This window comes from Camellia sinensis, chromosome 5 (assembly GCF_055761805.1).
Source record: "Camellia sinensis isolate YWXY chromosome 5, ASM5576180v1, whole genome shotgun sequence".
Classification (NCBI taxonomy): Eukaryota; Viridiplantae; Streptophyta; class Magnoliopsida; order Ericales; family Theaceae; genus Camellia; species Camellia sinensis.
Genome location: NC_138965.1, coordinates 209,283,310 through 209,304,255, shown reverse-complemented (window position 1 = coordinate 209,304,255; position 20,946 = coordinate 209,283,310). Strand labels below are relative to the sequence as shown.

The following is a 20,946-nucleotide window of genomic DNA, read 5'->3' as shown; positions in this document are numbered from 1 at the left end:
ACAAATGAGATTGCAATTGTAATACCAAGTGATGGAACTAAGGTAAAATGGAAAGAGAAATATTATCTTACATTTCCAAGGAAATAATGAGTTGATACAAATTAATGAATGTCACCTAGCATACTTGCCATTACATTATGTTCTATTATTTCCATGTGGTGAGCTTGGATGGGAACCTGAGTTGAAATTGTGGAACGTTCAGTATGATCAACCTTCAACTGATCGACTTACTCAAATGGATTTTTATAGTTATCGTTTGTTTGAACGACCCACAGAGTGTTCAACAATTTTGAGAGGTGGGAAACTATTTCAAGAGTTTTTGGTATATACTTGGGCTGCAACTGAGCAAAATCGATTGACATACTACAAGCTTAATCAAGGAAAACTTTGGGCTGAGATTTACCAAGAGTTGTCAGATATAGATCCAGATTATGCGCGACCTGGTCAAATTGGTCAAAGATTTGTTTTGTCATCTTCATTTACTGGTAGTCTTAGACATATGTTTGAAATCTTTCTAGATTCAATGGCTATCACACGATACAACCAACACCCAGATATTTTTCTTACCATGGCTACAAATCCCAATTGGCCAAAAATTACTTCAACATTATTACCATATCAAAAACCTATTGATCGTCCTGATTTAATTGCTCGTGTTTTTGAGTTGAAGAGAAAATGATTGATGAAGGAGATAGAAACAAATAAAGTGTTTGAAAATAAAGTTGCACATGTTTTTACAATTGAATTTCAAAAATGAGGCCTCTCTCATATGATTGCACTTTTATTTTTTAAGGGTCCAGTCAAAATTTGGACATGTGCTCAAGTAGACAATTTGGTCTATGTAGAATTTCCAGACCCAAAAGATGATCCTATGCTTTTTGAAACTATCAAATGTTGTATAGTATATGAACCATGTGGTGCTCGAAATCCGCAAGCACCATGTATGGAAAATGGTAAATGCACTAAGAGATACCCTCGAGCTTTCACAGAAACAACAACTCTCGATCAAGATGGATACCCTATCCATCGTCGTCGCAATAATGATCAAGTACATACTGTAAGTGTAACAACCCTTATCCGTAATTAGCCACTAATCCGTATTTAATGATGTTAATGGAAGGATTAAAATAAATTATGTGTTTATTCTGCATTTTGTATGATTTTGGCTTTCTATCTGTTACTTGTAGAAATATTTGTCTGGTATTTTGCTTTAATATAGAAATTGAAAGTCTTATCGGTGTCCGAAACTGAAATTGATTACGTCAATATGTTATTTGGAATTTTTAGAACCTTATGGCAAATTTTATTAAAAATTGATTCAGTCTGATTCGTTAAGTTGTGTTTGGCAAGTCTTATGTTCTAATTAATGTATTTTAGCACGAAAGCTTTATGTGTGAGCCTTAAGCTCATTTTTTAGCTTAATCCTTTTGCCCCTTAGTGCTAAAATCTGAGAATTCATGTTAGAGAGAGAGAGAGTGCAATTCTAGTGAGAGAAAGAAAGAGATTGAAGAAGAATTGAAGGTTTTGTGTTGAATTCACTAAGATTGTGCTAGAACAAGAGTAATTCAAGACTCTAGGTAAGGATTTAAAACTTAATTATGACTTTTAACCATCAAGTAGATCATTGCAAGAAGAATTTGTGATTGTGTACAAGAATTGGACCAAAGATGTTGAATTTAGAGTTAATTCATGCATGCATGTACATTTTCTTACAAATTGAGCATGATTTCCATGAATCCTCTCTTGCATGTTTGAAATTCATCTTCATTTTGGGAAATCATCAAGTTTCAAGTTATTTTGTGGTGTTTGATCATGTTTTGAGAAGTTTGATACAAGAAAAATTCATGCATGTTGTTCATAAACATTCTTGAAGTTTCAGTTGAAATTGGGAACTTTTGGCAAACCCTTGGGCCATAATTTTATGAAATGATCCTAAATTCTTCATGTTTTACAAGTTTACTATGTTATCTCAAGTTTTGGGGCCCAAGAGATGTGTTTTGAAGGTTGGAATTCGAGTTTTGAACTTGAAGGTGCAATTTGAAAATTCCAGAATTTGCATCTACGCTCGAGAGTGGGAGTTCACGCTCGAGCGACCAATCTGAGTGCGTGCACTCCGCTCGAGCGACCAAAAGTCCGCTCAAGCGTGAATTGCAAGCTCCCAGAAGTTTCATGTCTTTTACAAATCGCTCGAGCGAAGGAATGTGCGCTCGAGTGACCATTCACATTTTGTATGTCCGCTCGAGCGAGGAAAGCTACGCTCGAGCGTGGACCTTATTTTCTGAAATTTTGCCTAAGTATTCCAAGGCATGTTTTGGCATCCTCATTGCATCTTAGGCATTCCTAAGCCTTAATTAAGCCATGGTAATGAGGTTATGGATTAGAAACACACTAAGAAAAGAATGTACTAAGTTCCGAGACTGCAAGTGTGTGTGTTTTAGGCAATGTGATAAGAAAGAATAAGAACCAATGTAATGAAAGCTAAGCCTTAATGGCCACTTGAATGTGTAATGATAAGACATGCTTGTATTATGTATTTTGTAATTGTAGGTCAAGACTCGAGGATTGATTGACCATTACTGGAACTACTGTAAGTAACGTTATTGTAAAGATACGTTCATATAAATTACGTTCCAAATGAAATATGATAAGTTTTGATTTCTGAAATGATATCTGTTTTCGTAAACGAATATTCCAAGTTTGAAATCTATTATGGCATCCATAGATAGTCCCAAGTCATGGGGGACGACATGAAAATGCGGGTCCATGACATACAAGTAATTACGAGATCTCGTTAGCCACTTCATTGTGGTGATGTGTTTAATCGGTATTCGGAACCGATTACTCTAGTCGGAAGTCGTTCTGTGATGTGTTCTATGGGATGTACCATTATTATGTTCTGATATGAGAATGATTATGCTCTGGTCTGTTTTCTACTTATGATATATTCGAATTTTGTTCACTAAACCCTTTACCTTAATGTTATTCATTGGGCTTTAGCTCATTGTGCGTATATATATATATATATATAGGTGAGCATTCTGGAGCCCGAGCCTGAAGGCTTTTGTCTGGATCTGTGTTTTGTTGTCAGCCAACCATTGTGCCTCACGTGGAGGTTCTCGAAGCATCCTGTGTTTAAGTTCTGTGGTTTCTGTTTATTTAAGACTTGATTTAATGTCGTTGGTTATACTTAAATTACTGTAATGTGTGTGGGTATAATGTATGGTTGATTACCGGTTATGTATATAAAGTTTTAAATATTCTGTTTCATATAAGTCAGCACAACTCATTGGAAAACTATATTTATGTATTAGCTTCCGCTAGCCTCTTAATTTTGTTAATCTGTTCAGAGGCCTTCGGTAATCCAAGGATTACTGGCCGGTTACGATGCTAAACCTATAGGGGTGGGTTTGGGTCGTGACAGTAAGGAGGCAAGAAGTTGATAACAAGGATGTTGGACCATACAATGCATATCCTTGTAAACTTTTCAACTGTCATATAAATGTGGAAGTTTGTGCCAGAATAAGATGTATCAAGTATATACATAATTACATTTATAAGGGTTATGATCATACAATGATGGTGTTAAGAATGATAAATGAGATTCCACAATATCTCGATACAAGGTATATTGGACCTCCAGAAGCTACTTGGCGAATATTTAGTCATCCTTTGTATGCAGAGATGCCAACAGTTGTACGATTGGCGCTTCATTTACCTGGAATGCATTGCGTTGTTTTTAATCCAGAAGAGTCATTAAAAACAATTCAATCTAGGGCTGGTCAACAAATGTCAACTCTTACTGGCTTCTTTGCATATTGTGCTGCTAGGAAAAATGAATGTCCATTCACTTATCAAGAATTTCCACAACATGTTGTTTGGCTCAAGTCAAAAAAAAGATGAAAATCAAGAGAAAGGGGATATGCAATTGGTAGGATGTACTTTGCTAGCCCTAATTGTGGTGAAAGATTTTATCTACGTTCGTTACTAACCATTGTCAAAGGACCAAAATCATTTTAGTCTTTACGCACGGTCGATAATGTTGTGCATGATACATTTAAATTAGCATGTGTTGTGACATGGGTAAGCCCATAAAGATTATAGCCCACCATTTGGGGCCCAATACATAACTCAAATGCTAAAGCCCAGCACTGCTGAAGCCCCATGTAGCAATAAGAACCAATGACATCAAGACACATAGCGAGAGAAGGGCAAGCCACATCAACAGACAAAGATCTACAAAGTTATTACCACAGCACATCGCCATTAATGAGGCCCCTTACAGCATTTATTGTGATAACCCCTCTCCGTCGGAACAAAACGCCTTCACCATGAACAAGGTAAGCTAGAGCATAGACTTTCGACCAAGGTGACAGGCCGGAAGGGACAACAAAATGATTACCAAAGGATATAAGGTCAAAGACAGAAAGAAGGTTAAGCTTTCTATCTCTAATTCATCTCTATACTCCACTTCTCTCTCTAACTTGCTCGTCGGAGGGTTCGCTGGGGGACTCCCCGTTCCCCGTTAAACTCTTGTGCAGGTCTTCGGGTGGGTTTGGTCGCTCGGACACTGGCCAGAGGAGCGTAGATCAGTCCGATACGTTCCACTTGGAATGAACTGCATCATCAGTTGGCACCGTCTGTGGGAAAGTTTTTTTTCACGCGCTAGTTGTGTTCATTGTCGCGGGAGACCCTCTCCCCATAACCCCTTCCTACCACCTGTGGAGATAGATGGTCACAACTAGATCCATGGCTTCTCACCCTAATGTTGCTGACCATCAAGCCGACTCTCCCAATCCAAACAACCTACCACAGTATTTCACCGAGCTCACCAACAACATTAATTGCCTGACCGAGCAAAACCAAGCCTTCATTAATGCTTTACTCCAAAGAAACCTTTATATGCCTCCTCCACCACCTCCAAATATTCCACCCAACCAAGAACGAGCCCCGAGCCATACTATCCAACAGCCTAATCCACCCAACTTGGAAGGCTGGCGACCTCCTCCCCCAGATATAAATCCACCACTCTGCGCCCCACATCCATCGGTCCTGGCACCAATCCCTGAAGGAGAGGCCAGCAGCGTCCAGCCCCCGCTGCCCTTCAGTAGTGACAACATTCCTCTCTGGGATGCAGAACTCCGAGCCATGAAGCTCCAACTCCAAGGAGTCATGCAGAACATACAGCATAAACCCTCCACCACAGCCAACTCACCATTCGTCGCCTTCATCCGGGACAAACCTCTACCCCCCAAGTTCAAAATGTCCACCATCGACTCTTTTGACGGTACGACGGATCCAGTCGACCACTTGGAGACCTACAGAACCCTCATGATCCTCCATGCTTCTCTGACGAAATCATGTATCGGGCTTTTCCCGTGACACTCAAGGGGTCAGCTCGACTTGGGTTTAGTCAATTGCCAGCAGACTCTGTCTCCACTTTCCAGCACCTCAGTGACTCCTTCCTCAGCAATTTCATTAGAGCCCAGTGCCAACGACATCTGGCAATCTAACTCCTCAACATCCGTCAGACCGAAGGGAAGTCGCTGCGCAGTTTCGTTACCCCCTTCAACACCGAAGCCTTACAGGTAGCGGAAAACGATGACAAGGTCATCCTTATGGCTTTCATGGCCGGTCTACGGTCGTCTGACTTCATTTTCTCCCTCTCTAAAAACCCCCCGACCTCCATGGCAACCCTACTCTCCAAAGCCCAAAAATACATGAATGCCAAAGATTCCCTAGCCGCTCGCCAAGACCCTACAGCAAAACACCCGACCCCCCGGGAAAAGCAAAAAGACTCAGAAACCAGAAATACCCAGTATAATAACCCAACAAGTCAGTATACCGACCGACCCGCCCGAGCTAACCGGTCGGCACCAGCTCGACAGCCTGGGCGGTTTGAGCGATATACACCCCTCAATTCCCCCATGGAGTAAGTCCTCAATCAGATTCAGTTGGACTACCCCCTAAAACGGCCCCAACCATCACGAACTCCTTCCAGTTGGAGAGACTAGTCCACAGGACCACGGCCATAATACTGAGGAGTGTGTTAACCTCAAAGATCAGGTCAAGGGCTTGATTCGGCAAGGATGTCTCAGTTGATTCACGGATACTCGCCCTCAGCAGAGGCCACGGGTTGAACCCATCAGAAACAACCGCTGGCACACCCCTCCCCGACAACCAGCACAACCTAACCAAGGTCATGATCACCCACCATAGCAACCTCGGGCACAAGGTAATCCCGCCCCGCCTGTTGGAGAAATCAGAGTTATTTTCGGTGGGCTTATTTGTGGAGGACCATCCCGCTCGGCTCAGCGGGCAGAACTCAGAAAAATAAGGCAAGGCTCAGACAAAGAAGTTGCCACATTGGACCGACCCCCCAAACAGCCCCGACAGTGGACCGAGCCTATCACCTTTACGGACGCCGACTGCACAGGCATCCGTTACCCCCATGACGACCCTCTCGTCATTTCCGCTCTCCTTTCCAATTACAAGGTCAGACGGGTTCTCGTCGACAACGGCAGTTCTTCAGACATCATCTTCCTCAATTGCTTCCGCCAGCTCATGATCGAAGAAGAAAGTTTGTCTCCTCTCCAAATCCCTTTGGTCGATTTTACTGGCGACCGAGTGACCTCCATCGTTCTTCCCATCACAATCGGCGAGTACCCGCGACAGACCACAAAGTTACTCACCTTCCTTGTTGTTGACTGCCCCTCTGCCTATAACATCATCCTTGGCCGCACCGCCCTAAATGTTTTCCAAGCTATCACATCCACTTACCACCTTGCCATCAAGTTCCCCACCGATCTTGGAGTCGGGACAGCAAGGGGAGAGCAGACCGTGGCCAGAGAATGTTATGTCGCCTCACTTAAAGAAGTCAAGCTGAAGGAGGCTATGATCATTGAAGGACTCGATGTCAGAGACGAGGACGAGCTAGTTAGGGGGGAACCGGTGGAAGAACTTGTCGAGGTCCTCATCGATCCCACCAACCCAGCAAAAACTGCCAAGATCGGCAGCCAACTATTCACCCAGGCAAAAGCCGACCTTACCGCCCTTCTGATCAAGCACAAAGATGTATTTTCCTAGACCCACTCCGATATGCTGGGTATCAACCCCTTCTTCATAACCCATCACCTCAGCATTGAACCACATTTCTGACCCTTCCGCCAGAAGCAGCACATCTTTCATCCAAAGCGCAACACTCTTATTGCCGCGAAAGTAGATAAGCTCCTTGAGGCACAATTCATCAAGAACGTGGACTACCCTAGATGATTGTCAAATGTGGTCCTGGTCCGTAAGAACAACGGTAAATGACAACTCTGTGTCGACTACTCCGACCTCAACCGAACTTGCCCCAAAGACAGCTATCCCCTTCCTCGCATAGATCTGCTGGTTGACGCCACGGTCGGTCATCAAATGCTCAGCTTCATGGATGCCTTCTCTGGGTACAACCAAATTTTGATGCACTCGTCTGATCGGGAACACACATCTTTCATCACCGACCGTGGTACCTACCACTACCGTGTGATGCCATTTGGGTTGAAGAATGCTGGGGCCACCTACCAACAGTTGGTCAATGCTGTCTTTCATCATCAGATAGGCCGGAACATGGAAGTATATGTCGACAACATTCTAGTCAAGAGCAAGCTCTCCACTAATCATCTGGCCAACCTGCGAGAGACCTTCGCCACCCTACGAAAGTACCAAATGAAGCTCAATCCGGAGAAATGCGCCTTCGGCGTAGGATCTGGGAAGTTTCTAGGTTTCATGGTTAGTCAGCGGGGCATTAAAGCTAACCCCGAAAAGATCAAGGCATTGATTGAAATGCAGTCACCCAGAACGGTTAAGGAGGTTCAGAGACTTACTGGCCAAGTTGCCGCCCTCAACCGCTTCATTTCTCGCGCAACGGACAAGTGCCTCCCCTTCTTCAAAGTTCTTCTACAAACTTCTGAGTGGACGGCCGAGTCCGAAGAGGCCTTTCAACAATTGAAACAGTACATGACCAATCTCCTCCTCCTTTCTCAGGCAATCACGGGCAAACCCCTCTTCCTCTATTTAATCGTGTCAAACACCGCAGTCAGTGCAACTCTCATCAGGGAAGACAGCTTCGCCCAACGGCCGGTCTACCACATCAGTTGGGCTCTCTGGGGAGCGGAACAGAATTACCCATTGTTAGAAAAAATATCCTTGGCTTTGGTCACCGCCTCCAGACGACTCCGTCATTACTTCCAAGCCCATTCCATAGTGGTCCTCACTGACCAACCATTGAAAAAGATCATGCAACAACCAGAGCTCTCCGGCAGACTTATGCAATGGTCGGTCGAACTCAGCCAGTTTGATATCTCTTACCGGCCTCGGATAGCGATTAAGGGGCAGACTGTTGCCAATTTCATCCTGGAATTCACTAATCTCATCCCAACCACAGCTCCTCCACCCCCACCAACCCCTACCGAACTAGAAGACCCCCACTCCTAGACCCTCAATGTCGACGGATCATCCCGCAAGGAAGGCAGTGGGGCTGGTCTCATCCTCACTACCCCTAAGGGTGGTTATTTCCAATGTGCCTTCTGTTTCTTGTTCGATGCAAGCAATAATGAAGCCGAATATGAGGCGTTGCTTGCAGGTCTCTGCATCGCCAGACACTAGTGTCAGCCATATCCAAGTGTTCAGCGATTCCCAGCTCATTGTCAGTCAAATCACGGGGGAATTCGATGCCAAAGATGACATAATGCGGGCTTATAGGGATATTGCACTCCCTCTCGCTCGCCTCTCCACCAGTTTTCATATCAAGCACATCCCTCGGACTGAAAACTCCAAGGTAGATAAAATGGCTCAGTTGGCTTCGGCAGACCAGTCAGACCTTAGCCACGGTGTCCGCCTCGAGTACCTGACTCACCCTGCCATTTCCCCAAACCAGTAGTAAGTCTACTTTCTCCAAAACGAACCTATCCCCTGGGCGGCCGATATCTCTCTATTCTTGACAACGGCGGACCTGCCAGCCGACAAACAGCAGGCCGCCAAAGTCAGGGCCCGATCCTCCAACTACATTCTTGTCGGCAACCTCTTGTACAAACGTGGTTTTTCACGCCCATACCTTAGATGCCTCAATCCTGCTCAAGCAACCTATGTGATGAGGGAAATCCATGAGGGTATCTGTGGTAATCATTCGGGCGCCCGGTCCCTAGCCCACAAAATACTTCGCACTGGTTATTTCTGGCCTACTCTTAATCAGGATGCGACAGACTTCGTGCTCAAATGTGATAAGTGTCAGCGTTTTGCCAACATTCTCCATGCTCCTCCTGCAGAATTAATCACGCTTTGCAGTCCCTACCCATTCGCCAAATGGGGGATCGACTTAGTTGGCCCATTGCTCACTGGCCAAGGCCAAACCAAATTTGTCATTGTCACCATTGATTACTTCACTAAATGGGTGGAGGCAGAACCCCGTGCCACAATTACCGAGCAGAACACAACCAAATTCATTTGGCAGTCGATCGTATGTAGATTTGGCATCCCTCAAGCCATCGTCTCTGACAACGGCAAACAATTCAACAATACCAAGTTCAGGAAATTCTGTACAAAGCTTCGAATCCAGCCATGTTTCTCTTCCCCAGGTCATCCCCAAGCCAATGGCCAAGTTGAGGTCACCAACCGTTCTCTTCTGAAAATCATCAAAACCAAGTTGGAAGCTGCTAAGGGACTCTGGGCTGAGGAACTACCGAATGTACTCTGGGCCTACCGCACTATCGCTCTAACTCCTACTGGAGAGACCCCCTTTCGCTTAACATACGGTGCTGAGGTGGTCATCCCAGTGGGAATCGATCTTCCTACCCCAAGGGTTCTACATCAGAATCTGGAACTAACTAAAGAGTTGCGTCGGGCAGACCTAGACCTAATTGAAGAGCTCCAAGAAACCACTGCAGTCAGACAAGCCTCATACCAACAGAAAATGATAACACACTACAATCGCAAAGTCTAACCAAGGGAATTCGCAGTGGGGAATCTTGTTTTGCGAGAAGTAACTCTCCAAAAATCCGACTGAGGGTAAACTAGCAGCCAAGTGAGAAGGACCTTATGTTGTGAAAGCCAGACCTCGTCCGGGTACTTACCGACTTCAGGATATGGAAAGTCGAGACCTCCCCCATCCTTGGAACGCTGAGCATTTGAAGCGTTATTTTCAATAAAAGTTGTATTTTTGCATTGATCAATCGCTATATTTTCTTTTTGACAATCTACGCACTTGCATGCTCTCATTCTCTCCTCATATGGTGTAAATTTATAATCAAATGGGCTGCACTTTGTATGACAACAAGCTTCTATCTCAATTATTTGTGCGGTGTTTCAATAATGCCTTGATTGCAGCCTCAGCCAGACTGAGCATGAAGAGCTCGGCCAGACCGAATTACTTAAAGCATCGGCCAAACTGAGCATGAAGAGCTCGGCCAGACCATGTCACGTAAAACCTCAGCTAGACTGAGCATGAAGAGCTCAGCTAGACTAAGTTACTTAAAGCCTCAGCCAGTCTAAGCCACCATTACAACTTTATGATCGTGGCATAGTTGCCCTACTTAGTCAAATTCTGGTTCAACGTTTTCCAAGTCAGACTGGCTCCTTGCTGGGTCACAATTCACAACTTCACTCTGCATTAAGGTTTTCTTACATTTTAAACTTCACTCTGCATTGAGGTTTTCTTACATCTTATACTTCACAATGATTTATACACAAACCCTGTGCAAGTGACCCTTCTCATTTATTCACAATAATTTACAGAATTACAAACATGAAAACAACAATGTGCCAAACACAATTCACAATTTTATTTATTCACAAGTTTATACATAAGTCTATTACAGAAATTCCCAAAAAAAAAAAAAAAAACAAAAACAACAACCCAACCTCCAAGCACAAATTTTGTCCAAACCATTTACTCCTCTTTACTTGAGACGAGGTCTCCTTCTTCAACACCCTCGTCTAGAGGGGTCTGGGCCATGTCGTCTTCATCAATCTTTACACTACTGAGGTCCAAGTCTGGGAACAGCTCTTCTGCTTTGCGTTTAAAGATCTTCCAGTCATTGTCCCAGTACTCAACCATCTCGTGTTTGTAGAAGTCCAACCGCTAGAAGCTCTGGATTACTTCTTCTTCACTCCTGCTCCCAGCGGTCGTTCCCGACGGACCAGCCCCCCCAGACGCCTCCCTTGCCAAGTTACTGGCGATCGCAGTATCGATCGCCACCTGGAAGTCAACAGACCCCTTGAACTGCTCTACTGTAGCGACGCACAAGTCGGGGTATGCTGCCCTCTCAGAGGCTGCCTTGGTCTTCTCTTCCCCTAACTCCTTCTCCAACCTCGCCTTCTCCTCCATTGACTTGGCCCGCTCGTCCGCTAACGTCCTCTCCAGCTCAGCAATCTTCAAATCCAACTCTTCTTTCTCTTTGATTGACTGAGCTCGAAGATCTTCGTTGCTAGACATGGCCTCCTCTCACCGATCGTTGGCGACAGTGCAAGCTGCCTAGGCCTCTTCTAGCTTCTTTTGCTCATTCTCCAATTGGAACTCAAGCGACACCACCTTGCGGCGTTCCGCTTCCAGCTCCAACTTGGTCGCAAGCAATTCAGCATTGGCTCGCTCGGCTGAGTACCCCTGCACTATCGCCAACACTTGCATCTTCTTGGCCTTCTGGGCCTCTTTCAATCCCCTAGCGTACACACTTCGCGTGGTCTCCCTCCATCCAGCAATTTCTCTCCTCAAACTTTCAAGTTAGGCCTTCGCCTCCTCCAACTTTGCCTTCAGAGGTTTCATTTCACCTTTTGCAGCCGCCGCCTTTCTCAGCAGAGCCCCTGCTAAGGTGGTCGCCTTCATTTAGGCAAAGCATAGCCCCCTTAATAGCTCAGCCTCATTGAACCTGGCCACCGAGCGCACAGTTGCTTCGTCCACTACCCCCAAAAGACGATCTGCAGCTGCCCTGGATGGGCCTTCTTCTCCCTCTAGTCGCCCAGACACTGCGCGAGCATGATAGATGGCAGCCGTCAGCCTGACCCCCTCTCCTTGGGGCGTAGGACCCCCCTTGGGCTGCTGCTCCACCCCCTCTTCAGGACCAGTTGACCCACTCTCCACTTGCATCTTGGGCATGGCACTCATGTGCTCTTCTTCCTCTTGGTCCCCCTAACCTTTGTCCCCCTGCACCTCTGGGACAACCACCCTTTTTGAGGTAGCCCCCACTCCCTTCTCCCCTGCCTTCTCCGCCACAGGAGTGTCCTCCCCACCGACCATCGCCTTCTTTGATCCAGGAGCATCTGTAGCCCTCTCAGGGGCACCCCTCCTCTTCTTCTTCTTCTTCAAAGCTTCCCTCTCCTTGTTTGCCCTTTCCTTTACTGGATCAACTAGGGGCGGTCGTAGCTCAAAACTGACCAAGTCCTTTTCCCCCAACGGCTTGGGGCGCGGTCGGATTCACTCCCTCGCGATCGGCTTCGGACCAGGCCCTAGTTGGGTCTCCTTGTATTTGTTTGCTCGGGCGAGCAACCTTCTCTCCTCCTCCTCCTCCGCCTTCCGTTGCCTCTCTAACTCCTCCCTTTCTGGATCCTCTTCCAGCGGCTACGGCCCCAAGTTCAGGGCAAACAACTTTGAAGGCAGGACCAGCTCGTCCCACCTCACCCCCTTCTCTTCCCTCCATTCTCTCACCCTCTTCACACAGTCCTCCGCCTCCTTGTCCAACTTGGGCTCGACCGATTTGGTGGGCACCTTCCACGTCGTGTGAACCCCAACTCCACCATTCGCTATCACGAAGAACCATCTCGGCCTCCACCCCTTCACCAAAGATGAAAGACCCGCCACCAGCCCTGCCATACCACTACTTGCAGAGTCACCCAGGTCTCCTGCTGACCGGAGGCCTTGTAGTAGGAGAAGAACTCATTCACTGACATTGTCGTCCCCCTGGTCGCCTCCAGCCAGGTACTCGCGCACGCCATTACTATCTTCCAGGCGTTCGACATCAATTGCCCTGGCGCCACCCCTAACTTATTTAACACCTCCACCACTACTTAGGGGAGAGGTAGCCTCAAACCCCCTCACAGCGCTTTCTCGTATAAACTGAACTCGCCTGGTCGCACATCCGATGCCCTCTCCTTGGATTCGGGCAGTCTTAGCCCTATCTCAAAGGGAATTTGATACTTCTTTCTTATTCCCTCCAACTCCTCCATTGTCAGCACAGATCTGTCCGGTTTGGTGTGCCAATGGTCCGGCTCCACCTGGCTAATAGGTCTCGTGACGAAAATCATTGTCCTGGGGCGAGCCCGCACAGCCTGACTCGCTTCTTCCCCCTCCCTACGCTCCGTACGGTATTGTTCTGTCAACTCTACCGCATCATCGTCACCCAATGGATCAACTCTTGCTTCTTCTTGGGCCATCTCTCTCGTGTGTCTGCGAATAGCTTCGGATGCAGATGCAAGAAAATTCACAAAGTGTTGCAGGGATGTATCGCTTGCAATGAAGGAGTCTACACTTGGAATGCTTTGATTTTTTTCACAAAGATAGGTAAAGCGAATAATACCCAAGGCTTGCCTGTATTCTAAGGGTCACAATTAAACTTTACCATTTTGAAAATTTTCAAAAATCTGCCAAAACTGTCTTTTCAACACCCTGCAATGACCTATCGTTTCACTTATTGCCCAACGCCTAACCTTCCCCACTACGAGATTCTGCCACGTGTACGACCACGATCCACTGCCCCTTTCCCCTTTCCTGTCTATTCCACTTCACCTCACCACGTGCCCCGCCGCCTCTCGAGCCCCGCGCCGCACCACCAAACCCTCGCGGTCGGCTCTCTCCATGGTTGGTCTCTCCACTTGGCCACCCTTCGCGGTCGGCCCTCCCCACGGTTGGTCTCTTCACTCGGCCACCCTTCGCAGTCGGCCCTCTCCATGTTCGGTCTCTCCACTCGGCCACCCTTCGCAGTCGGCCCTCCCCATGGTCGGTCTCTCCACTCGACCACCCTTCATGCTCGCCCCTCCTCAGGGTCAGCCCACACTCGGTCGCCTTCGCAGTCGACCCTCCTCATAATCTATCACCATTCGCGGTCGGCCCTCCTTATGGTCGGTCCTTCCACTCGGCCACCCTGCGCGGTCGGCCGTCCTCATGGTTGGTCAACCCTCTCACAACCCTCATTTTCTTCATTATTCCCTTCGTTGGACTAAAGCTACACTTGGGAATGGGGAACTACTGACATGGGTAAGCCCATAAAGATTATAGCCCACCATTTGGGGCCCAATACATAACTCAAATGCTAAAGCCCAGCACTGCTGAATCCCATGTAGCAATAAGAACCAATGACATCAAGACACATGGTGAGAGAAGGGCAAGCCACATCAGCAGACAAAGATCTGTAAAGTTATTGCCACGGCACATCGCCATTAATGAGGCCCCTTACAGCATTTATTGCGATAACCCCTCTCCGTCGGAACAGAACGCCTTTACCATGAACAAGGTAAGCTAGAGCATAGACTTTCGGCCAAGGTGACAGGTCGGAAGGGACAACGAAATGATTACCAGAGGATATAAGCAAAGGTCGAAGATAGAAAGAAAGTTAAGCTTTCTATCTCTAATTCATCTCTATACTCCACTTCTCTCTCTAACTTGCTCGTCGGAGGGTTTGCTGGAAGACTCCCCGTTCCCCGTTGAACTCTTGTACAGGTCTTCGGGTGGGCTTGGTCGCTTGGACACTGGCTAGAGGAGCGTGGATCAGTCCGACCCGTTCCACTTGGAACGAACTGCATCATCATGTTGCAAGGGGGCTTTCAGAAGATGATGAAGAATGGATATAATGCTTGAAAGAGGCTATAGTTATAAAAACTGGATATCAATTGAGGAGATTGTTTAGTATTATTCTTACCCAGTGCTCTCTACTAAATCCATGTGCATTATGGAATCAATTCTCAACGCATATATGTGATGATCTTACACATAAGATTCGTATATTGTTTGTCATTTCTAACCCAACTGAGACTCAAATTAAAGATTATGGTCTCCATCTTTTGAATCAAATGCTTGATGAATAAGGCAAAAGTTTAATTGACTTCCCACCCATACCACAACCTACTGCAAATTGGAGTGCAGTAGTTGGTAATCGATTGATACTCGAACATTAACAATTGCAGAGTGAGGCACAACATGCAGATCCACAAATTATTATTGATTGTCTTAATAATGGACAGCGGAATGCTTATAACACAATCACATCTTCAATTTTTCAAAATAATGGAACTGTTTTCTTTCTGACTGGGGGTGCTGGAACGGGGAAAATATTTTTGTACAATACAATTACATTAAAATGTCGCAGCCTTGGGTATATCGTTGTTACTGTGGCTTCATCTGAAATTGCATCATTGTTACTGGTAGGAGGTCGCACTGCATATTCAACATTTTCCGTTCTGCTAGATGTCTTGGAAAATTCATTTTGTGGGTTTAGCAAACAATCATTACAAGCTGAGTTATTTAGAGAAACAAAACTCATAATTTGGAATGAAATTCCTATGCAACATAGACATTGTGTCACTACTAAAAAAAACACTTTTTGCGACCGCCACAAGCCGTCGCAAATAATAAAAATACAGTCGCAAAAAACTTTTTGCGACGGCCTATGCGACCGCAGGTGGGGGTGGCAAATACTTTTTGCGACGGCAAAACAGCGGTCGCAAATTATTTGCGACCACCTAAACTACTTTTTGCGACAGCTATTTTGCCGTCGCAAAAAAAATAAAATAAAATAAAAAAACACTTTTAGCGACCATTGTTTTACTGTCGCAAATAATTATTTCTTTTAAAAAAAATCATATATGGGTTTGCTATAACAAAAAAATCAATTATAAGCACCAAACAATTTTTTGTTAATGAAAAATAACAAAATTAACAATTTAATTAAATTTATAATAGACATTATCCATTAACCATCCTTAAATACACTGTACTAAAAAATTCAAGTCTCAAAAAAAGAAAAAAAAAAAAAAGCAACATAATCTTTGGCTCCCAACATCACCTGCTTGATCATACCAACTATTCCCTCAACAAAATCTGCAAACACATATATCAAACTTAACTAAGTGCCTTCATACTATAAAATGCTATGTAGTTAAACACAATATAAATTCAGAGAGACAGAGCCATTCTTCAAAGAGTGAAATCCTAACTTTTCATGGAGAGAATTATTATTGTGATTCAAACCCACCCACAAAGCTAGGGGCAGATAGAACTTCTCAAGTCATGTCACGACCACTAAGAGGGTTCAAGCCTTGCCATTCAAGCCCTCCCTCCCTAAACCTATCAGAGTACAAGTACTTGAACTGTGCAAATTCCCTACTAATGGTACTAGTAATCCCACTATTGCTTAGTTATAACAGCTCATGTTTTAACCCACTATGACTCTACTGCATCAAATATATATTAAAAAAACATAACATCCTAGAAATAGACTTTTCTTGATTATTGCTAAATAGGAACCACTTACATCTTGATATAATAGCTCTGTTCCACTCAACTTTTAGAAACCCAATCCATCTTCCTTGACCATATTAAGTTTACAACCTGCAAGATGGAGAAAAAATTGGAGAGAAACTAATTAGCATCCATCATTAAACATACGATTAAAGTTGGAATGTTTCATAATTCTAATGTCTCCGAGACCCAATATGCTAGCAATGATTTAACTGCAATCATAAAGCTATAAACTTTCAAAGTTTTGATTTTATTTTTAATTGAAAAGTTGTAACATGAAGGTTTGAACTCATTCAGCTAAGCGAATGACACAACCACAGTATGGAAACTACTCAAGGAACCAGAATTCTGAAAATGATGAGACTAAGCATTTTGTATAATTCCAAAATTTATGGCAAGTAAAACTAGGTGACAGGAATATCTTTAAATGGGACAGTAAAAAAATGATAGATAATATCAAAATCACATGAACATCACAGATAATATGACAAATAAAATATAAAAACCACAGATCATGTTCTGACAGTATTAAGTGGAATCAGCATCAAGTAAAGTTCCATCCCAACTCAGATAATATGAATTTTAATGGGAACATGATAGTCCAACGATTATAGATATGTATTGAGAGAGCGTATAACAATTTAACAAAATTTCTTTACAAACAGAATTCTGTACTTGACCAGATGCTGCCAGTGCATCCATAAGGAGAGATACAGCCCAACCATACTTGTAAGCATATTTGATGAGCAGCCATAGCTACTGTTCCTTGATGAGCAGCCATTGATGTCCCTAGTGTCATAGTCACAAGAACAACAAAATAGTGTCCCAGTGTTCTACTGGAAGATGAACTGCTATAACTAATCAGCCTTAAGCAGGATTTATGGTCCTAATCCAATGTTATATTGATATCAAAATTCCGCACTCACAGAACAAAACTACAATAAAATGACACAGCATAAATCGTATTTCATATGCATGCCAATAGATTTTAGTCACACTAGCATTATCTTAAAAATAAAATAAAACACTCACCAGATTTTATATGACCTCCAAATTGCAGATCTCTCAACTTTGGAGGCAATAAGACAACCCTCTTATTAAGATGACAAATCATTAAAAAGGTAACAATATCTCTGAAACAAAGAAAATACACACATATATATATATATATATACAATATATCGAATCCTCAAACAATAGTTACAACTCAAATATATCGAATCCTCAAACAACAAAAATAAAAGCCAAAAGGAGAGGAAGTCAAAAACTAGTGAGAGAGAGAGAGAGTGAGAGATCTATTAAATGCAATAAAGAAAAGCAACTATAGAAATATGTTTGGTTTTCTTTTAATATTGAAAGCATAACATTTTTGGGTGCCCAATAGTTTCAATCAACCATCTGCTCCACAGGACTAACTTCGCACTGAAAGCCAAGAGGATAAGAAGAGTTGATTTAGTTATTGGTCATTGTTCATGAATTAACTTCAAATTTCCTGTTTACTTTTTATTCTTATCAAATGATTTGTGTTGAAGTTGATGAATTTTCTTTGGTAACAAAACATAGCTGACTGTAGTTTTTCATTTCAACTGAAGTAAACATTTGGGGAAATGCTTAAGCAAAATTTGAAAGCCATAGAATTTTTATTATTATTATTATTGACAAGAAGCTATGCTAATAATTATCATGGTGAACTTTCTTTTCAAATATTTGGTCAGAAACCATCTCCACCATATTCAGTGCTACTGATGTGGCACGACCAGATGGAATTCATCGATTCCTGGAGAGAATTTTAGCTAGTGGAAAACTAAAGTCCACTCTTTTTCCCCTGTTTCAGTATCTTATACTATCTTATGCTGAAAATGGTTTTTCCTCATTAGAAACAAAGCAAGGATTGTGAAAAAACAAAACAAAACAAAACAAAAGTTGATACAGAGAAAAAAAAGGTAGGGATTTGCAATCACATATCACTACAGAATCTAAATTTTAGAGATGGTGTTAGATAGGTTGAGTTGAGAAGTTCACACCACAAACAAATTTTCATCCCTTGCTGCACTTCACTGCAACCTAAATTGAAGTTGGTGTGAATGGCTTCATGAATCCATTACAAACCCCATTTTCACTGAAACTTGACTCAATTTGAAGCTGGAAATTTGTTGAGAATCATGAAATGCTATTGCTTTGCCATTCAGCCATTAAGAAAATCTTTTGAAGTTCATGTTTTCACTACTTGTGACATGAATAAAAAAAATTCCAAATCAATTGTGCCCAATTCAAATGGTTGGTTGGTGAATTTTCACTAGCAACTTCCAACATCAAAATTCAGATCTCATTACTTTTCTATTTCCTTAAAATTGTCTCAACAACCAAACATAGGGCGAAAAGGGCATTAACTAGATTGTTCAGAATTTTCACGATTGAACATTGGTTAATAATAATAAGAATAATAATAGTGAATTTTCATTATCGACTTTCAATACCAAAAGTCAATTATCATTTTCTTTTTCTATATCCTCAAAATTTTCTCAACAAACAAACAGATGGAAAAAGGGCCAAATTTGACTATCAAAATTCAAACAGACACATAATTACGAATTAGTACCTGCCATTGTTACACATAATTTGACTATCAAAATTTGACTATCAAAATTCAAACATAATTACACATAATTACACATAATTACGAATTAGTACCTACTGTTAAAAATTCACATGTTTCTCCTCTGTTTAAACAATAGTTACAACTCAAATACACATATATATATATTTATAAAATTACATCAACATATCTAACTAATGCTCCTTTATTTTCCAAAACTATCCACATTATATCTATCTAACAGCTCATAATGCTATATAGGAAACCTATCATATACTTTATCTAAACCAATAATCACCATATAAAGGCCCTACAAATTCAAAAACTTTTGTATCTCATGAGAATTTGTCAACAACTTTACTGCATATTTTTTCTTTTCCGGCATTTTCTCACAAACAAAACAAAGGCAAAAACTATAAATATCATCTGAAACATGTACAACATAAAAACTCTAATCTTAATTTTCATTCTAAGGGACTAAAAACAGAGCTAAAGAATAAAACTCAATTTTTTCAATTTTAGTTTCTGACAATATCTGAGTAGATAAACAGAGGCAAAATGGAGAAATATAATCAGACAAATAAAAACATACTGAATTTTCAGGCTTAAGAAGCAACAAAAAAAATCGAAATGAAAAAATAAAATTGAATTTCATTCATCGAATAATAGAAATCATAAAATTTGAATATTGCAAGGGTCATCCGTCGATCCAAACCCTAGGAGCAGATTCAAATTGTAAAATGACAAGAGACAAAGGAAAATAGAAACAGAGAGAACTTCCGAGAGAGAGTACCTTGAACTCGATCGAAACCCTAGGTGCAGATTCAAATCAGAAAACAAGAAGAAGAAGAGAAAGAAACTTGAGAGAGAGAGCGCGTACCTTCAATGATCGAATTCAAAAGAATCAGGAAAAGCTGATTGTGTTTTTAGAATATAAGAAACAGAGAGAGCACAAGATTGAGAAGAACATCAATGAGAGAGAGAAGAGATTGAGGGACACAGAACGAGTGAGATCGAAAGAAGAGAGAGTGATTCATACCAATGTGTGAGACTGAGAGAGAGACTGAAAGAGAGCTCGCGCGAGAAAGAGAACGATCATTGTGAAGAGTTAGGGCAAATATAAGGAAAAGGGAAAAATAAATAGAAGAAAATAAGGAATATGTTAGTTATTTGCGACTGATAATCGGGGGGTCGCAAGTTATATGGTAGCAAAAAGTCATCTTTCTAGTAGTGTGTTAAAGCGGTTGATTGTACATTGAGGGATATTTGTGATGTAAAAAGACATTTTGGGGTATTACTGTTGTTCTTGGTGGAGATATTCGACAAATCTTACTAGTTTTACCCAAAGGAGTTCGTGAGAAAATTGTGAATGAATCATTAAGACACTCTGTTCTATGGAAGCATATATATATCTTAACTTGGATTTGAATATGTGCTTGAATCATGAAGGCCATAAAAATGCTAATTTTGTAAATTTTTTGATAGAAGTAACACTACTTTAACATTTTTCCTTATTATATAAATTATTTTAAATTAATAAATTGTGTTTATGCTCTTACTTTTTTATTGATTTCACTTTTTTTAGATTGGGACCAATCCTCAAGAAATCGTTAACCTTCCATCAACAATACACAAATGTCAAGATTTGAATGAATTACTCTTTACAGTTTACCCACAATTGAATATGATAGAGACGTCAACCCCAGCACTTTTAACTGAACGCACAATTCTGTATGTACGTAACGATGATGTCAGTGACATTAATACTACTACGTTGAATATCTTTCTAAGGAGATTATATACTTATCTTGCAGTAGATAAAATGTTTGAAGATAATGAAATTGATCCTACCATTTCAAATAGATATCCTAAT

The 20,946-nt window shown here is 42.5% G+C and overlaps 1 long non-coding RNA gene across 3 annotated transcripts; it reads right to left on the bottom strand.

Annotated features, from left to right (window-relative positions):
- Positions 1-15,751: 15,751 nt before the first annotated feature.
- On the bottom strand, positions 15,752-20,301 carry LOC145791169 (uncharacterized). Of its 3 annotated transcripts, XR_014330988.1 has the most exons (4): positions 20,113-20,301; positions 19,867-19,987; positions 16,491-17,610; positions 15,752-16,057 (listed from the first exon to the last, which is right to left on the bottom strand). It is a non-coding gene; the product is annotated as an uncharacterized LOC145791169 (long non-coding RNA). The 3 variants fall into 3 exon arrangements; XR_014330986.1 differs by having other exon boundaries at positions 15,753-16,057; positions 19,867-20,301; XR_014330987.1 differs by having other exon boundaries at positions 15,753-16,057; positions 19,954-20,301.
- Positions 20,302-20,946: the final 645 nt, after the last annotated feature.